Source organism: Gorilla gorilla, chromosome 12 (assembly GCF_029281585.2).
Source record: "Gorilla gorilla gorilla isolate KB3781 chromosome 12, NHGRI_mGorGor1-v2.1_pri, whole genome shotgun sequence".
Lineage (NCBI taxonomy): Eukaryota > Metazoa > Chordata > Mammalia > Primates > Hominidae > Gorilla > Gorilla gorilla.
Window position 1 is genome coordinate 90,696,032 of NC_073236.2, and position 21,946 is coordinate 90,717,977.

Here is a 21,946-nt window from a genome sequence, read left to right on the forward strand (position 1 = left end):
GAACTAGAAAAGGAAAATGAAGGCAAAGGAGAAACTTAGGAGACCCAGAATTGGAGGCAGAAAGGCAGCTTTGATCTAAGCAGAATACACAAGGTATGTCTCCCGAGGACACTGAATCTAAAAGGCCATAGTCTTTGTCGTTTTGAAGGCAGCAGCAAATAATTCCTGAACTGCGATTCTGCTTTTGGGGGTAAAAAGGAGGTGGTAGAGAAGAGAAAGGGTGTGAAGAAAGAAAGAAAGATAGGAAAGACACAGAGAGAGGGAGAAATACAGGATAATCTTTTACACAACTGGAAAAAAGTGTGATTAATAAGTTAGAAATTTACTCAACTATTTTAACAGGAAGTAGACTCCTAGAGTTGGCCAAGAATTTAGACACCATCCTACTCTCTTTTTCTTTTGCAAATTAGGAATCTGGTGTCTGAAGAGTAAAGAGGATTTTCCAAACTCTCGTGATGAGTTGAGATGGAGCCAATAGTAGAAATCAGGCCTTTTGACTCACAGTCTACTGTTTTGTTTTGTTTTGTTTTGTTTTCCCAACCCACTGTGACTGACTCCATTAGAGCAACAGTGAGGGAAGCCTGAAGTAATTGTTCAGTTACTGCTTCCCCTGAGAACTGGCAAGTTGGGACTCAGGGATTTTAGATACTCTCTGTGTTTTTATTGCAAGGATTTTAAACAGAAGCCTGTTTCAACCTTTGTCACTTAAAGCTGTGGATGATTTGCATTTAATTGAAGAAGGTGGTCATCTCTTTAGTTCACCAATTGCCATATTGACACTGAAACATGTTGGTGTTGCATTTCAGATTTTCACTCAGGGACAATGAGTTGCAGACTTGCAGACCTGATTGATTCTGTTTGCCACATTTCCCCTTAACATCTCAAGTCTTCAGTCCTTATCCAGAGGCAGCTGCAGAGGCAGGGAAAATAACTGGCCAGCTCTGTGTTTTGGCTACACTGTCTCAGATTAGACAGCTACTCCTGATTATGCTGAAGAATGTGCCCATGCACAAAGACAGTCTGATTTATTAGGTAAATATAAGCACAGGAGAAGGCCAATGTACCTGAGCTCCTATAAGTCATTTGCTCCTAAGTGACTTTCAATGATTACTTAACCCCTTCTGAGCCTCAAGTTCCTCATTTCTGAAGCCATTTTAGTACAACCTGCTTGGTTGAATTGTTGTGAACACTAAAAGATATAGATGCCCCCTACACCCTAATTTCCACCTCTCCTGGACCTACTCCACTTTTTCCAATGTTTCCATGTGGGTCAAGCAGTGTCATCCAGTTGATAAAACAAACAGACCCAAACAAGTTTTAATTTTAGGGTGATTCCACACTAGCCTGTCTGCTTTCTGAAATCTCATTATCAGAAGAGAGATTTTCTTTTTTCATTCTGCAGAGAAAACATAGGCCAAAAAAGAGAAAAGATGGAGGGAAAAAGGGAAAAAGAGAAAGAAAAGAAAGAAGAAAGAAAAGAAAATCCACCCCCACACCCTAAAGCTTCAGGGAGTATATTTGTATGAATTACTATGAGAGGATATGAATTTTTGAAAAAAAGTAATGCTAAGCTATAAATGACTAAAACACATCTCTGGCCAAGAGCATTTTGCAACTAAGGAAAGAGAGCATGAGATGTTGAGATAGTATGGAAAGAGACTGTGTGAGAGAGTGTGATGAACAGAGCACCAGAAACAAATTTCACATTCTTGACAAAGGCTAGCTCTAGGTCAATTCCTTATTTCAGTGTACGTATTAGAGGACAAAGTTGCATAAAACTAAGAAAAGGAAAGAAAGTTCCTGCCAGGTGTTAGGATTTTCCTCCACCTAAGGAATGAGTATAGTTAAGAGCTTTGGAAGCTCTCTCAAATACCCAGTCTTAAGAAGATTCTGTCTTCTGCACACTCATTGGTAGGGCTTGAGTTGGACCATCTTAGAGTTTGGCTTTGCAATCTTCTTGGAAAGGTGTACTGAGGTGAGAAGAGAAATGTTGCTTTGTCTATTAGATTTTAAAAAAGGAAAATTATTTGAGGTCAGTGTGTTAATCACTGAAGAGCAGATAAAATGTCAAGTGAATTACAACTCAGACATACTGTTAGAATGAAAGATCAATTACCTTTATTTTTGCTTCCTTAAAAAGAGTGAATCAAGGTTATCTAAGTAAATGGCAGAAGAGGGATGAAATGGACTGTTCAACTAAGTATCTCTAATTCACCTTACAATCTTCCAAGTTTGCGTATTAACTTTAATGATTACATGAGGTGTAGGTGGATGGATTATTGGACTTCATTGACTGCAATTGCTTAATCCATCAACATGTCAAAGCTTCATTGTTACTCAGGCTCACCGGGTGGAAAACAATTCCTACATTTTACTATGTACATTTTTATCCTATCATTCCATTCACCTTGCAGCAGTTTCATTTCATTTGATACATCTTCCAGCTATCATGAAAGATTGCTAATTTCCTATGATCTGCACATGCTGATATTAATGCTAAAAGAACAGAAGCACCATCAACAGGCAAGTAGATTTCATTTACTAAGGGGCTCCTACTATTTGCTTTATGCACTATGTTTTGTACATACTACTTCATTAAAACTTCACCAAAAACTGCAAGTTTGGAATTATTGCTCTGTTTTTCAAATAAGACAAACCAAAGCACAAAAAAGTTGAGTAGCTCTGGCAGTTATCCCTGCAGCTCCTGGATGGCAGAGCTGGGATCCAAATTTGAATCTTTTATATCTCCTCTGCATGCCATGTGAAATGAACATCATCTGACTCTATACCTTTCTTATTCTGAAAAAAAAAAAAAAGAGTAATCCTTTACATTTTAAACCAGAAGTCAGCTTTATGGGCTATACCATCTCTTGCAACTACTCACCTCTATCACAGTAGCAGAAAAGCAGCCATAAACAACATGTAAATTAATGAACACGGACATGTTCCAAGAAAACTTTATTTATGAACACAGAAATTTGAATTTCATATAATTGTCACGTCACAAAAAAAAGCATTATTTTGATTTTTTTCAACCATGTAAAAAGGTGAGAAAGATTTTTAGCTTACTGGCCATAGAAAAACATGGGGCAAGCCAAATTTGGCCCATGGACTATGTATTGCCCACTTCTGATTTAGAGTATAGCTGAGAGAGTGGGTTAAGTATTACTGGTTTGAGTGGGGTTTATGCAGCCTGAGGCACCATGGCACCATGGCACCATGGAGAAAGTACTAAACTAGGGGAGCAGGGTCACTCACGGGCAGCCTTTAGCTGGTTCTGATGAGTCAGAGATGGTGGAGTATAGTGTTTAGAATCTGAGAGACCTGAGTTTAAACCCAGGATGTTCCATTAAATTTTAGCTCTGTTATCTGGACCTTTGGCTGTATAATGGAAATCACCATGTGTGCCTAACTGGCAGAGATGCTATGAGGATTACATGAGACAATGTGGGTGAAACACTTTGCACAATATCTCTCATGTTGTTATTGTTGTTGATGATAATAATGTTGCTCTCAACTGTAAAATATTAGGCAAAAATTATCTACCACAGAGGGCTTTCGTGAGGACCAAGTCAGTCAAGAGATATGAGACTGATTTTGGAAAATTGATATAAAGATCTTTATAACTCTGAGGTAGTTTACAACCTCCCATTTGTTTAAGAATAATCTCCTCCCAGGGTATCTAGCACTTAATCTCCATGGACTTACTTTCTGGGTAAGAAAATGTGTCCCTTAACGCTGTCCATATTTGTCAAGAACTCAGGGAGCAGGTTCATTCTGACTATAGTCAAAGGAATTTTGGTTTCTGACTTATCTTAGAAACTCAGCTTCACCTAGAGGCAGTCAGTGGATCTAGAAAAGTGCCTTTGATCTTACTTTATTCTTCCTGCAGTTAGAATTCCTAAGGAGAATGCAAACACCCATTCTACATCTGAAATTTGAAGTCTAGGCAACAGTATGGACGCAATGATGTTTTTCTTCAGCAGGTTCAGATGATTATAATACTAAAGAAGAAAAGGGTCTATTGATGGTCATTCTTGTCTTAAGGAAACCTGTCCTGGGATTATATTATAGGCTGCCTGTGTTAAACCTTGTCCTTATAGCAAGTTCCCATATCTCATTCTAATCTCATTTCACTAGCATTTACTTCTAATTATCAAATTATCTTTTCCTCTTTTTATTTTCTTTCTTTGCCTTACATTCCTTATTTTTTCATCCTGGTTTAGATCTCCGTATTCCATAACCACAGATTATTATTAGGAATTTTAAAGTGTGTCTAGGTTAGTCTTTGTTTAATAGGTCCTTAGTTCAGAGGGATGTATCAATCGTGTACAAAAAGGGTAGCCTTTGCTTTACCAAGGCTTTCTGTGATGTCTTAAGAGTGAAACAGAGTTTTTGATATTTGCAAACTGAGCCACTTTTCTAAGAGTATTCTGAGGATTAACATTCCACAGAGCTCGCTTTGGGAAAGGCTGGTCTATCCAACCCCAGCCATCAGGATAAATTCCTTCTAAAGTCTGAACCACAACCCAGGCCTCTTGACTCTCAAATTCAGTGTTCAATATCACAGCTAGAAAAGGACTCTTGGATGGGTTTTTACTGCTTTGTGCCTGACAAGTAGGTATTTTAAAGTGTGCTGTGTTCTCATGAAGGAGATGGTTCTGAAGTATAGACTATAGGTAACCATGAGGTAACTAGGTATTACCTGTTCTGAGGTGAAGAAAGAGAAGATAAAACAATGGATTACAAAACTATAAAAACCATTCCTAACTTCCTCATTTGTTGAATGTTGACAGTTTACTTCTCCTCATCATATAGGTTTCAAACTTTTCTGGTGACCCATCTAATCAGTTTACAAGTTCCTTTCATATTTCTGCTACTAATAATAATACTTTTTTAAAAAAATTACCATTATCTTTGCTTGGGCCCTGGCAATCTAAATCCTGGATTATATAATTACTTCCTAATTTATGTCTTTCTTATCAATCCCTCTTTTCTCCAAACTAGCCTGCACACCGTCATTCTATTTTCTCCATAAAACACCACTGCCACCATGTTGTGATTTCCCAGTTCAAAAACATTCAATAGCTCATCTTTCTGACTTTACCTCTCTTTATTCTCCAACAGGAGCCTACTCCACAAGGCTCAAGCATAGTTTGTGCATTTCTACCTCTTTGTGTCTTTACGTTATGCCTCTTGTTTGTACTATTCTCAGTTTATTCTTTGTTTCTTGAAATTCAGTTTTATTATAATCTTGCTTAAAGGTTGCCTCTTTCATGAAGTCTCCCCTTACCACTCCGTCTTTATTTAAACTTGCTTTCATTCAAACACTGGTGCAGTTCATTTCACACTTAATCTTGCCTTGCGTTTAATTTTTCATGTGTGTCTTATTTCCTCAACTGTAGTGAAAATTTCCTTTGTACACCTTAGTGTGTCTGGTTCAATACGATGTGTATTCTGGATGCTCAATTACAGGTAGTACAAATGATTCGATAAATCAGGAGGAATTACATCTGTTTATTTGCTCTGCTCCTCAGTATTGAATAAAGAATTCTTATAAAAGATGATTATTACTTTCTCCTGCAGTGAACTAGTATAGGATCGGATAGCTTTCTTATTTTCCTTGCTTTTTTATGTGTTTGTTTTCAGAAAATTCCTGTGTGTCATTCCAGAATCCATTAATTTATACAGAAAGAAAGAGACATTGACTAGAAACAAGGTCTACTGAGTTAAAAGTTGAATATTCTATACTCTAGGCACATCATTCAATTCTCTTGACTTACGTGATAATACTTGCCTCTCTATACCTAACAAAAATATTGAAAAGAGGAAAGTGATTTGGCCCAAACAAAATCACTTTAAACCAGACAGAAGTGTTCAAAAAGTATAATTTTTGCCAATTAAGGTCAGATTCTAGACCCTGAATTTTAAGTTTTCTATATTCCTCAGATGTACTTGGATTGTTGTAGTTCTCTCTGATTATCAAAACTGAACACCCCACTGTGCAAATTGCCCTGAGTGCCCATGTTTGGAGTCTCCTATAGCCTTGTTTAGATACTTCTTTGACAGAAACAAACAGCACAGCGTTCACACTAATATATACATAATCCCTTCTCTTGACATAAAATCCTGCACCTACTTTTGTGAGAAATGATATGTCTATGTCCAACATTTGGAATTTAATTGGGCTGGGGAAAGGGAGGTTTATATTCCCTGCAGAAGAATAAAAAAAATGACTAAAGGAACAGCTATAGAATGCAGTACCTTGAAAGAGAAAAAGTGGAAATTACATTGCAGGGAAAGAATCCTTTAAAGTAGAAGATGAACTCTATCCTGAGAATTGGCTAAGAGCTATAATTTACAGAGTCATTATTAGCAATTGAAGAGTAGGGGTTTGATAGCAGAGAACTGCACTTGCTTGGTGATGATAAAACCCCCTTGTTTACCTAAAGGTGCATGCTATCCTTCCTCACCCAAGTCCTCTACTCTAAGAAGCCTATGCTTCAGAAATAGGACATTGTGGCAGCAAATGGGAAATTCATTTAACTTTTGATTATCTTTCTCCAAAGCCACTAATTGGGTTATCTAGCCACTGTGGTTGATTGGACTATACTTTTTCTTTAGGCGCTTACATTTAGACTCTCCAATTTAGCTTTGTTTAGACTAGATTTTAGCTTATATAGCCCACAAGGTCAGCTAGGAAAGAGAGTAATTATTTTTAATTGCCTAGGATCTGATTATAATGAGATATGGATGTTTGTTCTTAATCTGACCTCTCCCTGGAGTATCTCAGAGCATGTTTCGTATCTCTGACCTGAACATGCCATTACCTTGTTCTTTCGTATGAAATAGGCTGGCTGATCTGAAAATCTTCAAAGGATATGTAAAATAATATTTGAATAAAGCAGCCAAACCCGTGCTATGCACTTGAATTCAATTATACTTTTAGTCTTCAGAGTAACATGAGCCCTTTTTTGCATCTCATCTCTCAGACCTTTTTCAGCAAGAGTCAACATAAAGTTATCACAGAGTCCTGTGTCAGAAACCATGAAGAATGCACAGCTGAGCCCATTTTTGTATCTTTCTAATGGCACGCTTGATGAAAACTTCTAAGAAATAGGGACCTCAAAAGTTTAACTGTTTCGATGCAACAGAAAGATCAACAAATTGAGGATATTGAGAGAAAACTCATCAGTAGATTGATGAAAGTTTGATGTAAAATGATGCTGAGATATTTTCAATTCTCAAATGCTTCGATTTTACAAGCATCTTCAGGCACCAAACTTGCCCAAACCAATAGGCTTTCTCTAGGCGTCAGATTCCAGCAGCTGTGTAATCCTTACGCTCCTCTGATCTCACTTGCGGGATTTAGAGAGTGAGCATGTTTCCCTTGGGCTGAACAGTTCTGTTATTTTGAGATGCAGCATGGAAAAACCCCACACAAACATCTCTCTCTCTCGATATTTTCAACTTGTTGAGGGGTTTTAAACAAAGAATTTATGAGGGATCCTATCTCCAGCAATGATTTCATAACTAAACAGGGGCTGACAGGTCTCTGAGCACTGCATCCCTCCTGAATTCTCTTGGAATAAGGACTTGAGAAAGAAAGTCCCCTTATATGAAAGGGCCACATCCTTGAGCACTGGACTTTCTGAAGTGGTTTTGGTTTCAAATATTCTGTCCCTTTAAGAAAGTTTACAAAATGTTGGTTCGTAAGATAGGATTACATCCCTAGAAGATGGCATTGCCTCTTGTGGTTCCTCGTCTTCTCACAATAGTAGCCTCTGAATTGGTCTCTGAGCTTTCCATCTTCTTCCCTCCCAGATCCCTGCTCTGAGATCTTGTCCTGGTTTAATTCCTCTGTGGGGACCAATGCCCAAATTCAGAACAAAAATCCAAAGTCACAAGTTTGGCATTAAGATCCTCTGTATTTTTGGCCTCAGATTAACTCTTCTATCTCATCTCTTCTCTTCCATCCTCTCAACCCTATGCTCTATGTGCTATTTTCTACTCCCCAGCTTCCAAATATGTTTTATATTCCCCTACTCAAGTACTACTATTTTCTCCAGCCTGAATATATTCTCCTACTCCAATATTACTCACCTTTGATACCAAAGAAAACATGCTCATTTTTCATGAAGTTTTCTTTGAACAGCAAATATTTATTAATTATATATGTTCAAGGTTCTATATTAGGCACTGGAGAGAAAACAATCAATAGGAAAGGCAAGATCCCTGTCCTCATGAAGTTGCCAAAAGAGATCTCAAACAAGCAGTGACAATGTTTTTCCTTGCTCTTACTTGCAACTATCAGTATCTCTCTCAGAACTCAGAATAGTCATTGTCGAAATCACTAATTTGACAACTAATTGCATGTTGCTTTGTGCAATCTGAAATCATAGATTGTGAGAGCTAGAAGGAATGGATACCTGCCTGCCTGATGCCAGAACAGAGATGATGAGAAGACAGCCATTGGCCTGTCCCATCTAGATTTGCCTTCTTGACCACCGTGGGATGATTTCAGGGGCTATATAGGGCCACTTCCAAAATACTCCATTGCCTTAAAGCTAGCAAATCCTTGTTTTATCTTACAAGAAGGGCACAGACCTGAACTAAAATATAATGAACAATCAGCAAATTAATGATAGGGTTCAATGGAAAGGCGTCCAAATATTTAAGTTTGACTAAAAGTTTACAAATTGTCAAAATACAAGAGACTCAATCTTTTCAGTTTGGATAAAGGAGGTTAACACAGAAGGTAGAAAAGAGCACCAAAGGGAAATGTAGGCTGCATTGTTTTCTTTGCCAACTTCACCATTTTTCCAAAACTACTTGTATTCATAAATACTATTTTATGCCTGTTGGGTAAAAGTTTACCCGTCAATTGGCTGTGTATGCCAGCTTCCCCCAAAGCAGCTGGGATGATCCTGAATCTAGTAAAAGACCAGAGCTAATCTTAACAAAGGCCATAGCCCTCCAAAAATGACACACCTTAAGACATTTTGCTTTGGCATGAGGGGGGCAGTAATAAGGAATTACAGAATGCTCTTGAACTTATAAGTAATTTCCTTGTCCTCTAAATTTCAAACTATTTGGCATGGTTATATTAGCTTTAGGGTAGAAAAACAAATTAAATGCAAAAGAATGATCACTGTCTACCATCAGATCACAGCCTGAGCAGGTACCCACAGTCAACAACAAACCCTTGCCACTACCATGTACCCATCAAAGCTAATTTCTCGTCAGGGCAGGAAAGGAAGAAACCTTCAATGAATTGCTGTTTGTTTTGTGGGCAAGCAGTGCAGCATTTCTCTAAGTAAATACATTGGAGAGGACAGTAGAAAATGCAACAAGAAACATTATTTTAAGTTAGAAAACAAACTGGAAAAGCAATGAAAGAAAATATGACAATTATGATGAACAGCAAAGAGGTCATCTGGAATCCTGCAAACAGTAGCAAAATTGCTTATCATGCCCCTGATTGTGAAAATCTGCTGAACTCCTTTAATAAGAACACACAGTCTTTGAATGGCATCTCATTCCCCCAAACAAATACTAGAAATAAGGGGAAAGAAGTGCAAACAGTTATGCTAGTCAGATAGGAAAATTACAAAGTGGCTCTGGAAGCAGATGTTTGGGGTAAGATTCTGGAGGAAGAAGAGCAACAATAGCAGCAGCAGCAGATTTAAGAACCTCGGCCAAAGAAACAGCTAGGCTGTTTGTTGGGGAATTGCTGCATCAGAATCTTTATGTCTTGACTCGGGCTGGTTGAATTTCCTGGAGAAGATTCTTCCAAATTCCTACTGGAGGATGAAGTCCTGACTACCAGCATTCTGGTGGTTGGGAAAAGAACTAGGGTCTCAGCATCCAACAGTCGTAAGTGGCACCTGGCATCCTCAAGTCCAGAAACTCCCTATTTTATGCTCTCTAAAGAATAATTCTTTGGGGTTTTGCTTGGGTGGGTAGGGGCACTCCCCTGACTGTTCTGAGGGGAAAGTCTGGCTGCCTTTTAAATATATTTTCCACCAATCCTCTTTATTCTATCCATTTTACCCGATTTCCACCCCTGCCCCACTCCTAGAGATACCAGTGCCTCCAGTCCCTGAGTGTTTTAGGGATGGTGCAGTATAAATCACTTTGGCTTCCATTTTCTAGAGTCTACCAAGTAACACTTCTCAAACTTTAATGTGCTTGCAAAGTAGAGGAATATATTGTGAAATGCAGATTTTAATTCAGCTTTCTGGGATGCTGTCAGTACTAGTTCCAGAACCACATTTCTCCATCTTTGCAATCCTAAAATTTTCTTGCTCTTGTTCTTCTGTCCTTGTTGCTTTATTCATTTAAAAAACAAATTCCATTATTGTCTTCTCAGTGGAGTTTCAGGAGGAAACAAATAGTTGTTTATTTAATATGCCATTTCTACCCAGGAATTCCCATTCATTATTCACCCACTCAATCTGGCTCTGTCTCCATGGTTCCACTGAGCTGAAAATTCTTCTCGTCACAGGTACCAAAAAATTTCTCTTTATCTTCCATATGTTTTGTACAGTGGTTATATTACATTTTACAACTTTGAATATAAGAGGAATGTGCTGAATTCATATGGCAGATTCTGTGGTCACTTCTGTGTTCACATTACACGCCTCTCAGGAACACTCCATGCAGTGACCATTCGAGTACTTGACACACGTTCCTTTTTTGACTTTCAGTGTCCGTGATGCCACACTAGTTTTCCTCCTATAGCTCAGGCAAAACTTTGATCTCCTCTGCTGAGTTCTCTATTGCTTCTCAGCCTCTAGATGTTGGAGTTCCCAGGCTTCCTCCTGAACCTTCTTCTGTTGTGCATCTGTTCTCTCTGTATGGTGAGCTCATCCAGACAGCTTTAAATATCACCTACATTCAGAATATGTGTGCCATTTCTGACTGCCTTATGGAGCCCAAGACATATAATATTCAACTGAAACCTTGACTTCTCCACTTGACTTTTACAAGCATCTCAAAACCAACAAATAGAAAATAGTAACACTTAATTGCCTTCCTTTAAGCCCCACAGAATCTCTTCTCCCAGCCTTCATCATCTGTATAAATGCACATGTCACCAAACTGTCACTCCCAAATCCAATCCATCAACAGGTGGTGGGGATTTGACACATAAAATATAGCTCCAAAGTCTTCATTTATCCGTATCTCCCCTACCACCACTATAGCTTAATTCACCATCATCCCTCACCTGGGCTACTCTAATGTCCCCTACCTTTTCCATTTCGTTGTTTCACTTGAATTAACAGTCTATCCCCTATGCAGCAGCTAGAGAGACATTTCAAAAGCATATGACATCCAATTACATAGAACTTCATTTAGAATAAAATTTATTACACTCATGTTTTATGACTGCCTACTATGACAGGCACTGTTTGAGGTGCCAGAGAGTCAGGAGTGAACAAAACAGACAAAATATCTTTCCTTGTGGAGCTAATGTGCTTTGCCATGACTACAAGGCACCCCATGATTTGACCCCTTCCTGTCACCCTGGACCCCTTTCTACTCTTTAAAAACACTAGGCTCTTTCCTACCTTAGATCTATTTTTCTCTTTCCTCTTCACATCTTTCAGCATGATGAAATGACACGAGATGACTTTTCATCTTTTCAGTCTCTACCCAAATGCCACCTCCTTAGAAGGGTCTTTTTGACCACTCCACTATAATAGCACATAAACTTACTACAACTTGAATGTTTTCATTTCTTTACTTTCCTCCCCACCACTAGAAACTAGAACTAAAGTTGAATGATGGCAAAGATTTCAACATGTTGAATAGTCCCCGGCACAGAGTAAACACTCAATACATATATGAGTTGAAAGAATAAATGAAAGGGCTTCACAAGCAAATAATAACTAGAAGGAAAGACTGAATGTAACAAACATCTAATAAGTCCTACTATGTCACTATGCTGCATGCCACCTATAGCATCTTGCCCAACAATTTTGCACTGTAGCTATTACTGTCCCTATTTTGGAAATAAGGAAAATAAAATTTAAGAATTAGCCCAAAGTCACTCAGCTCAGTATCAGAATTGAAATTGACATCTGTTATACACCTGATTTTAACATGCCCATTCTTTGTATGAACAAGGAAAAAAAGACACAGTGGGCCTCTTTTTACTCTGAACTCCTAAAGTAAAAGTCTAAACTCTTCATCTGAGCACTTATGTATGTAAAATTCTGGACTCATCTTTAATACAGAACTTATGTATTATTTTGTCTCCCATATATAGTAAGCTGAAGATTAGCACTGCACTCTTCTCCTGCACCCAGTCAGGGTTGGTGACATAGTTTGGATGTGTGTCCCCTCTAAATCTCACATGGAAACATAATCCCCGTTGTTGGAGGTGGGGCCTGGTGGGAGGTATTTGGGTCATGGGGGTGGATCCTTCATGGCTTGGTGCTGTTCTCTTGATAGTCAGTGACTTCCCGTGAACTCCTGTTGTTGTAAAGTGTGGTATCTCCCCACCACCTTGCTCCTGCTCTGCCATGTGGGATTCCTGTTCCTCCTTCAACTTTCATTATGAGTAAAAGCTCCCTGAGGCCTCCGCAGAAGCCAAGCAGAGCCAGCACCACACATTTCCTGTATAGCCTGCAGAACCATGACCCAATTAAACCTCTTTTCCTTATAAATTACCCAGTCTTAGGTATTTTTTAATAGCAATGCAAGAACAGCCTAACACAGATGGGTACAAGCAACTACTCCATGAGGAGGAGAGAGAAAGAGAGATTCAATCAGTGGGGTTGTGAATAAATAGAAGGACTAAAAAGTAAATGTGATGACAATTTCCAGAAATAAATTACAAAGTAATCAAAAGCTGGCTAATGTCAAGGAGCTGTTTGAGCAATATGTATGCCCATCTATAGAGTGGGCGGTATCAGGGCTGGCTCCAACTTTATTTTGCCTTTTACACATTTCTTATGAAGATGGTGCCCAGAAGTAACTGACTCTCAGCAGGTTGCGTAGCTAATCTTCTGCAGATGTAGAGGCTTAGCAGAAGTGAACGCCATGTGAAAATGGAGTACTTAATGGAGGCTCAGGAATCACTGTAAATGCTCCCTAAATGCTCCTCACTGAATTAGATGAACCTTGATGATAGTATTTTAAAAATCCCATAGAGTTCAGGAAAAAAAATTATTGATCTATCATGACCTCATAGCCTTTTCTAAGATTTATTTCTAGATATGGGGAACTGTACCTTTTTTTTTTTTCTTTTTCTTTTTTTTTTGAGATGGAGTCTCGCTCTGTCTCCCAGGCTGGATGGAGTGCAATGGTGCAATCTCAGCTCACTGCAACCTCTGCCTCTTGGGTTCAAGGGATTCTCCTGCCTCAGCCTCTAGAGTAGCTGGGATTACAGGCACGCACCATCATGCCTGGCTAATTTTTGTAGTGTTAGGCCATTCTTGCAGTACTATAAATAAATACCTGAGACTGGGTAATTATGATGAAAAGAGGTTTAATTGGCTCATAGTTCAGCAGGCTGTGCAGAAAGCATAGAGCTGATATCACTCAGTTTCTGGGGAGAACTCAGGGAGCTTTTACTCACGACAGAAAACAAAGTGGGAGCTTGTACATCACATGGCAAAAGCAGGAGCAAGAGAGAGAATGGGTGTGGGGTGGTGCGGGGGCAATGCCACACACTTCCAAACGACCAGATTTGTGTGAACTCAAGCCAATAGCTCACTTATCACCAAGGGGATGACCCAAGCCATTCATGAGGGATCCACCCCCATGACCCAAACACCTCCCACCAGGCCCTAGCTCCAAAATTGGGGATTATATTTTAACATGAGCGTTGGGTGCGGACAAATGTCCAAACTACGTCAGATGTGATGTCCTATTTAGGCCCAAGCTGCCCTAACAAATCCATAGTTCCCTAAGTAATACAATCTGAGAGGCACTAAGCTGGCTCAGTTGCCCCCAGATATATCCTCTGCTACTTGTCACAATACCACCATTAATAAATCAATTCTTGGAGCCTTAAAGATTGCCCTAATTTCAAATACTCTGCATTTGAAACATAAAATTTCTTCGGGCTGGGTGCGGTGGCTCACGCCTGTAATCTCAGCACTTTGGGAGGCCGAGGCGGGCTGATCACGAGGTCAGGAGATCAAGACCACCCTGGCTAACATGGTGAAAACCTGTCTCTACTAAAAAATACAAAAAGTTAGCCGGGCATGGTAAGGGGTGCCTGTAGTCCCAGCTACTCAGGACGCTGAGGCAGGAGAATGGCGTGAACCCAGGAGACGGAGCTTGCAGTGAGCCGTGATCATGCCACTGCACTCCAGCCTGGGCGACAGAGTGAGACTCCATCTCAAAAAAAAAAAAAAAAATTCTTGGAAGTTAAAAATCTTTACCTTTAAAGGCTGGCACTTTAGCATTTCTCCAAGTATATGCCTCACAACCCTAATTTCATGACACTCCATAAAAAGTAAATTTTTAAAAGGTCTTCCATGGTCAGCTTGGTTTGGAAAATGCTGCGTGCTATACCCTCATTCTAGAGATTCACATGCACATACAAAATAAACGCTCTCAGAGGCAGTCCAATTTTGTATAACTCATAAGTATTCTACCTTCCACACTTCAGGAAACTCTGATTTAGTAAAATGTAGCTAACTGAAAATAGGCTTTGGCAAATGGGTCTCCATATACACCCAAAGGAACTGAAGGGTTGAGAAAGGTACTATGTACAACCCAAAATAGATGGTAGACACCAAAATCCCTTTTTAAAGTTCTATGTGGGCCAAGTCTCCTGTGAAAATCTGCATTGTTCTTCAAATTAGAAAACATTGCCAGATGAGCTTGAGACAGTATATACTACCTCCTTCCCCTTGTTTTAGAAATGAAAAATGAAGCCCAGTGAAATTAAATGATTTGTCTAAGATCATGTGAGTAGTTAAATTTATTGTTTGTCCATTATTGCCAAAGCCTACAATTTTAAGCTTGCTATTGCACAGACGACCTCCCACTACCACCTTTATCTCATACCCCACACACCCAAGGGAACACCTTCCAGAAATTACGAGCATTAGAATTCCACTGGTATTTTTACTTTTGCATTATTAAAAAAAAATAGCTTTGAGCTATAACTCACATACAATATAATCTTCTAATTTGAAGTGTGCATTTGAATGGCTTTTAGTATATTCACAGATATGTGCAACCATCACCGTCAATTTTAAAACATTTTTATCATCTGAAAAGAAAAACTCATACATGTTAGCTATCATCCTCCATTCATCCCTGAGCAAGCACTAATCTACTTTCTGTCTCTATAGATTTCTCTATTCTGGCCTTTCTTATGAGTGGGATCATACAATATGAAGTCTTTTGTTACTGTATTCTTTCACTTAGGATATTTTCAAGGTTAATTCAAATTATAATGTATCAGTACTCTATTATTTTAAGGGTGGAAAAATATTTAATTGTATGGATATGCCACATTTCGTTTATCCATTCATCTGTTGATGGACATTTGGGTTGTTTTCACTTTTGGGCTATGATGAATGATGCTGTTTTAAACATTTGTGTACAAGTTTTAGTGCTGACATATGTTTTCAGTTTTCTTGGTGTATACCTAGGAGTGCAATAGCTGAGTCATGTTTAATCCTTTAGGGTATCACCAGACTATTTTTCCAAAGTGGCTGAGCCATTTTACATTCCCACAAACAGTGTATGAGGTTTACTATTTTTTCACATCATTGTAATTGCTTAATATCTGACTTCTTGATTCCAGCAATCCTCTTGAGTATAAAGTGCTATTTCATTGTGGTTTTTATTTGCCTTTCCCTGATCACTAATGATGCCAAGCATCTTCCATGGGCTTATTGGACATTTATATCTCTTCCCTAAATTTCTATTAGATATAAATCCCTTATCACATGTATAATTTACAAATATTTTTGTCCCATTATGTGAGCATTTTCACTTTTTTGAAGGTGTCCTTTGAAGCATAAAGGTTTTAAATTTTGATAACATTCAATGTATTTTTTTATTCTTTTTTTGTGCTTTTGGTGTCATATCCAATAATCCTTTGCCAAATCCAAGATTAAGAAGATTTATATCTTTATGCATTCTTCTGAGAGTTTTATAATTTTAGCTCTTACCTGTGGGTTTTTATCCATTTTTAGTTAATTCTTGTATATGATGCTTGATAAGTATCCAACTTCAATCTTGCATGTGAATATTTAATTGTCCCTTACTAAACAATTGGGACCATATTGAAAATCAGTTGAAGATAGATATATAGGTTTATTTCTGGACTCTCATTATTTCTGTTCCATTTACTTATATATCTATCCTTGTGTCAGTATCACACTTTCTTCATTACTATTTCTTTCTACTACGTTTTGAAGTCAGAAGTACAATCATCCAACTTTGTTCTCCTTCAGGATGGTAGCTATTTAGAGTCTCTTGCAATTCCTTATATATTTTAGAATCAGCCTGTCAATTTCTTCAAAGAAATCAGCTGGGATACTGACAGGGATTGCACTCAATCTATAGACTAGTTTAGGGAGTATTGCCATCTTAACAATATTAAGTCTTCTGACCTATGAATATGTAATATTTTCCCATCTATTTTAATTTTGTTTCAGTAATTATTTTATAGTTTTCAAGATATAAGTTTTGTACTTCTTTTGTTAAATCTATTCCTAAGTTCATTTTTTATAATACTATCGTGAATGAAATTTTTCTCTTATTTTTAATTTGTTCATTGCAAGTACAGAGAACTACAATTGATTTTGGTATATTGATTTTGTATTCTGGGGACTTGCTGAACTCATTTATTAGTTCTAATAATTTTTTAGTGGATTCCATAGGACTTTCCATATACAGGAATATATCATCTGTGAATAGAATTACTTTAACTTCTTTCTAGTCTGTATGCCTTTTATTACTTTTTCTTGTCTAATTACTTTAGCCAGAACCTTCAGTACAGTGTTGAATGGAAGTAGTGGGAGTGCACATCATTGTCTTGGTCCTGATCTTAAGGAAAATCATCCAGTCTCTCACCAATACGTGTGATGTTAGTGGTGGTTTTTTCACTGATGACTTTTTATCAGATTGCGGAAGTTTCCTTCTATTTCTGTTAAGTATTCTTACCAAGAAAAGGTGTTAGATTTTGTCAGAAGCTTTACATGTGTCAATTGAGACAATTATGTGATTTTTGTTTTTATTTATATTGATGTAATATATTACATTAATTGATTTTTGGATATTAAACCAAATTTGCCACCCCTGGAATAAAACTCAGTTAATTAAACATGATATATAATTATTTTGATATGTTGCTGGATTCAGTTTTCAAGCATTTTATTGAGGACTTTTGAATTTACATTCATAAGAGATACTAGTCTGTAGTTTTATTTGCTTGTGATGTTTTGTCTGCTTTTGGTATCTGAGTAACACTGGCCTCATAGAATGAGTGCAAAAGTATTTTCTTTTTACTTTTGGGAAGAGTTTGTGAATAACTGGTATTTATTCTTCATTAAATATTTGGTAGAATTCAACAGTGAAGCCATCTGGATGTGGCATTTTCTTTGCAAGTAGTTTTTTGGCTTCTAATTCTAATCTCTTCAGTTTACACAATCTATTTATATTATATATTTCTTCTTGAGTCAGTTTCAGTGGTTTGTGTCTTTCCAGTGATTTTCCAAATTTATCTAAGTTATAAATTATCTAACTTATTGGTGGGCATTTGTAAAAATATTCCTTTAAATTATTTTTCTTTCTTTAAGGTGAGTAGTAATACCATATCTTGCATTTCTGATTCTACTAATTTGAGTCTACTATCTTTTCTTCTTGGTCATTCTATCTAAAGTTTGTCTTCTTTTTTTAATCTTTTCAAAGAACTAGCTTTGGGAGTCGTTTTTTTATTCCTTATTTTATTAATTTCTGTTGACACTTGACCATAGAACAACATGGATTAAACTATGTGGGGCGACTTTTATGTAGATTTTCTTCCACCTCTGCCAGCCCCCCAAGACAACAAGACCAACCCCTTGTCTTCCTCCTCCCCTCAGCCTACTCAATGTGAAGATGGCAAGGATAAAGACCTTTATGATGATCCATTTCACTTAATAAATAGTAAACATATCCCATCTTTCTTAAAAGTTTTCAATAATATTTTATTTTCTCTAGCTTACTTTATTGTAAGAATACAGTATACGATACACATACAAAATGTGTTAATTGTTTATGTTATTAGTAAGGCTTTTGGTTGACAGTAGGCTATTAGTAGTTAAGTTTTAGAGGATTCGAAGTTATGCGTGAATTTTTTTATTGCATGGGGGTTGGTAAACCTAACCTCCACATTGTTCAAGGGTCAACTACAATCTTTATTATTTCCTTCCTTCAGCTTGCTTTAGATTTAATTTGCTTTTCTTTTCCCAGGATCTTATGATGAAGGTTGGGTTATTAATTTGAAATATTTTTTTCAAATACAGGTATTTATAGCTATAAACTTTTCTGTAAGCATGACCTTAGCTGGATTCCGTAAGTTTAGTATGTTGTGTCTTAATTTTCATTCATCTCAAAGTGTTTTCTGTTTTCCTTTTTTAAAAAATGTATCCATTTGTTATTGAGTATTGTGCTGGTTAATTTTGACATATTTGTGAGTTCCCAAATTTTTTCCTAATATTTATTTTTCATTCCATTTCATTGTAGTTGGAACACATACTTTGTATTATTTCTATTTAATCAAAAATATTGAATTTTTTTTTAAATGGCTTAGCATATGGTCTATCCTGGAGAATGTTCCATGTGAACTTAAGAAGAATGTGTATCTCCTATTGTTGAATTAACTCTTCTATATACATGTCTGTTAGGTCTAGTTGATTTAACATTGCTCAAGTCTTTTATGTACTTGATATTCTGTCTAGTTGTTGTATCCATTATTGAAAATAAGTATTGACATCTTCAAGTATTATTTTGACATCTATTTCTCCCTTAATTCCTGTTGATTTTTTGCCCCAGTTATTTTGGTGCTCTGTTATTAGGTACATATATGTTTATCATTCCTATATCTTCTTGATGGATTAACTTTTTAATATTATAAAATATTCCTCTTTATCTCCAGTAACATTTTTTGCTGTTGGATGCTATTTAAGCAACTCTAGCTTTCCTGTGGTTGCTATTTGCATGACATACTTCTTTATTTGTGCTATAAAATCTAATATGTGTGTCCCTTCAAAACCATAGTTGGATTGTATTTAATTTAGTTTAAAAAATCTCTGCCTTATAATTGGATTGTTTAATCTATTCATATTTTATGTTATTACTGATATAGTTGGATTTACATTCACCATTTGGTTTTTATGTCTCATCTTGTTTTTTCTCTATTCATTCTTCACTATTTTCTTTTTCATTAAGTGAATATTTTCTAATGTTGCTCTTTAATTTCTTTAATGATATTTTACTACATTTTTAAATTTTGTTATTGAGATGGTTGCTGTAAGATTTACCATATACATATTATCTCATGAGGATAAGCTTCAGATTTTTGATAGATTAATTCCACTGTGTGTGTGTTTGTGTGTGTGTGTGTGAGAGAGAGAGCAAGACAGAGTGAGAGAGATTGCTATGCCTATATAACTCTGTTTCCTATCAGATAAGAGAGGAAAGGAGAAAAATATGTATTTATAGTGTCTTTTTAGATTACTTAAATACCACTTTTGGTGTAGATCCAAATTACCATTAGGGGACATTAGCTTTAGTCTGAAGAATTTCCTTTAGTATTTATTATAAAGCACATCTGGTACCAACAAGTTTTCCGAGTCTGTATTTATCTTGGAAAACATTTTGCCTTAATTTTTGAAAGATAGTTTATATTAATATAGCATTCTTGGTTGACATTTTTTTCCTTTGAACACTTTAAATATGTGATCCCACAGCCTCCGTCCTCCAAAATTTTCAAAGAGAAGTGAGCTGACAATCTTATTGGATTTCCTTACAAGTAATGTCGTTTTTCTCTTACTCTTCTCAAGGTTTTCTTTTTGTTTTTGATTTTCAGGATTTTTACTATAATATGTCTGTCTATGGGTCTCCTGAAGTTATCTCCTACAGCAGTTTATCAAGCTTCCTAGATGTGTAGGGCATTATTTTTTTTAATATTTTTGAGTTTTCAGGCATTATTTCTTCTTTTTTTATTTCTTTCTCTCATCTCCTTCTACAGTTCCCATTATGCTTATATTGGTGTACTTAATTTTGCCCTACATTTCTCTAAGGCTCCTTCATTTTTCTTCATTCCTTTTTCTCTCTGTTCTTTGGCTTGAATAATATCTATTGATCTATCTTCAAGTTGGCTAAATATGTCTTCTCCAAGTTCAAATCTACTATGCAGCTTCTCTAGTGATTTTTTAAAATTTTAGTTATTTTACTGTTCAACTCTAGAATTTTATTTGATTTTTTAAATATTTTTAATTTCTTCATTGATAGTCATTATTTGATGCAATACTATTATACCTTTATTTATTTCCTTAATCATGTTTTCCTTTACTCATATATTTATATGGTTACTTTGAAATCTCTTTTTACTAAATGTGACATCTGATCACTCCATTGGCAGTTTCTGTTGCCTGCTTTCTTTCTAGTGTATGGGTCATACTTTGTTTCTTTCATGGCTTGTAACTTTTTTGATGAAAACTTCACATTTTAAATAACATATTGTAGCATTCTGCATATTGGTTCCCCCTTATATGGCTTGTTATTTTTACTTATTTATTTATTTAGTGACTTCGTGGGTTACTTTAGTGAGAGCCTCTAATGTTACTCTTCAAGGAGGTATAGCTTTGGATTGCTCAGTCACTTGGGATAATGGTAGTATAGATGGGGCTCTCTTCCAGTTTCCCTGACCACACAAACGAACTTCAGCTGGTGAAGTTCCACTTCACCAAGTGCAATCAGACAGTGCTATTGTTCTCAACAATTCCCTGGGGCATAAATTCCTCTGTAAATTAATTTAATCAGATCATGGCTTCTTCAAAGAAATCATTCTGAGGCTAGTGCTTGATATTTGTTCTGACTCCCAGATGGCTCCTTCCAGTTGTATGCTTTACTCTGTTCTATCTAGCTGGCCTAAATTAGAGCTTCTTTAACTCAATGAATTTCCCAATTGCCTTTCACCATAACCTCTATTGTCCTCAAGCATGCTCTTAGGCTTAAACTCCACATTTTGTTGCAAACAAAGTCAGTTACTTTGGGGGGAAAAATGACCAGTAATCTGTTTTATAGCCTGCTTCTCCTCCAAGTCAAAATCTCTTAGCTGGGCTCAGAAATGGCAAGCTTCTCTCAGAGACCACCACTCCAGGAGCTAAGCAGTCAGTGGAAGGAGTTATTAGCTTGAAGTCTTCTTTTTTATATTATTATTATACTTTAAGTTCTAGGGTACATGTGCACAACATGCAGGTTTGTTACATATGTATATATGTGCCATGTTGGTGTGCTGCACCCATTAACTCGTCATTTACATTAGGTATATCTTCTAATGCTATCCCTACCCCCTCTCCCCACCCCACGACAGGCCCCAGTGTGTGATATTCCCCACCCTGTGTCCAAGTGTCCTCATTGTTCAATTCCCACCTATGAGTGAGAACATGCAGTGTTTGGTTTTCTGTCCTTGCGATTGTTTGCTCAGAATGATGGTTTCCAGCTTCATCCATGTCCCCACAAAGGACATGAACTCATCTTTTTTATGTCTGCATAGTATTCCATGGTGTATATGTGTCACATTTTCTTAATCCAGTCTATCACTGATGGACATTTGGGTTGGTTCCAAGTCTTTGGTATTGTGAATAGTGCCGCAATAAACATACGTGTGCATGTGTCTTGATAGCAGTATGATTTATAATCCTTTAGGTATATACCCAGTAATGAGATGGCTGGGTCAAATGGTATTTCTAGTTCT

The 21,946-nt window shown here is 37.0% G+C and overlaps 1 protein-coding gene and 1 long non-coding RNA gene across 7 annotated transcripts in view; one reads left to right on the forward strand and one right to left on the reverse strand.

Annotated features, from left to right (window-relative positions):
• The window catches only part of LOC129531817 (uncharacterized), a 123,410-nt gene that overhangs the window by 64,508 nt on the left and 36,956 nt on the right, over positions 1 to 21,946 (reverse strand). The window lies entirely within an intron of this gene.
• The window catches only part of FSHR (follicle stimulating hormone receptor), a 192,685-nt gene that overhangs the window by 568 nt on the left and 170,171 nt on the right, over positions 1 to 21,946 (forward strand). The window lies entirely within an intron of this gene.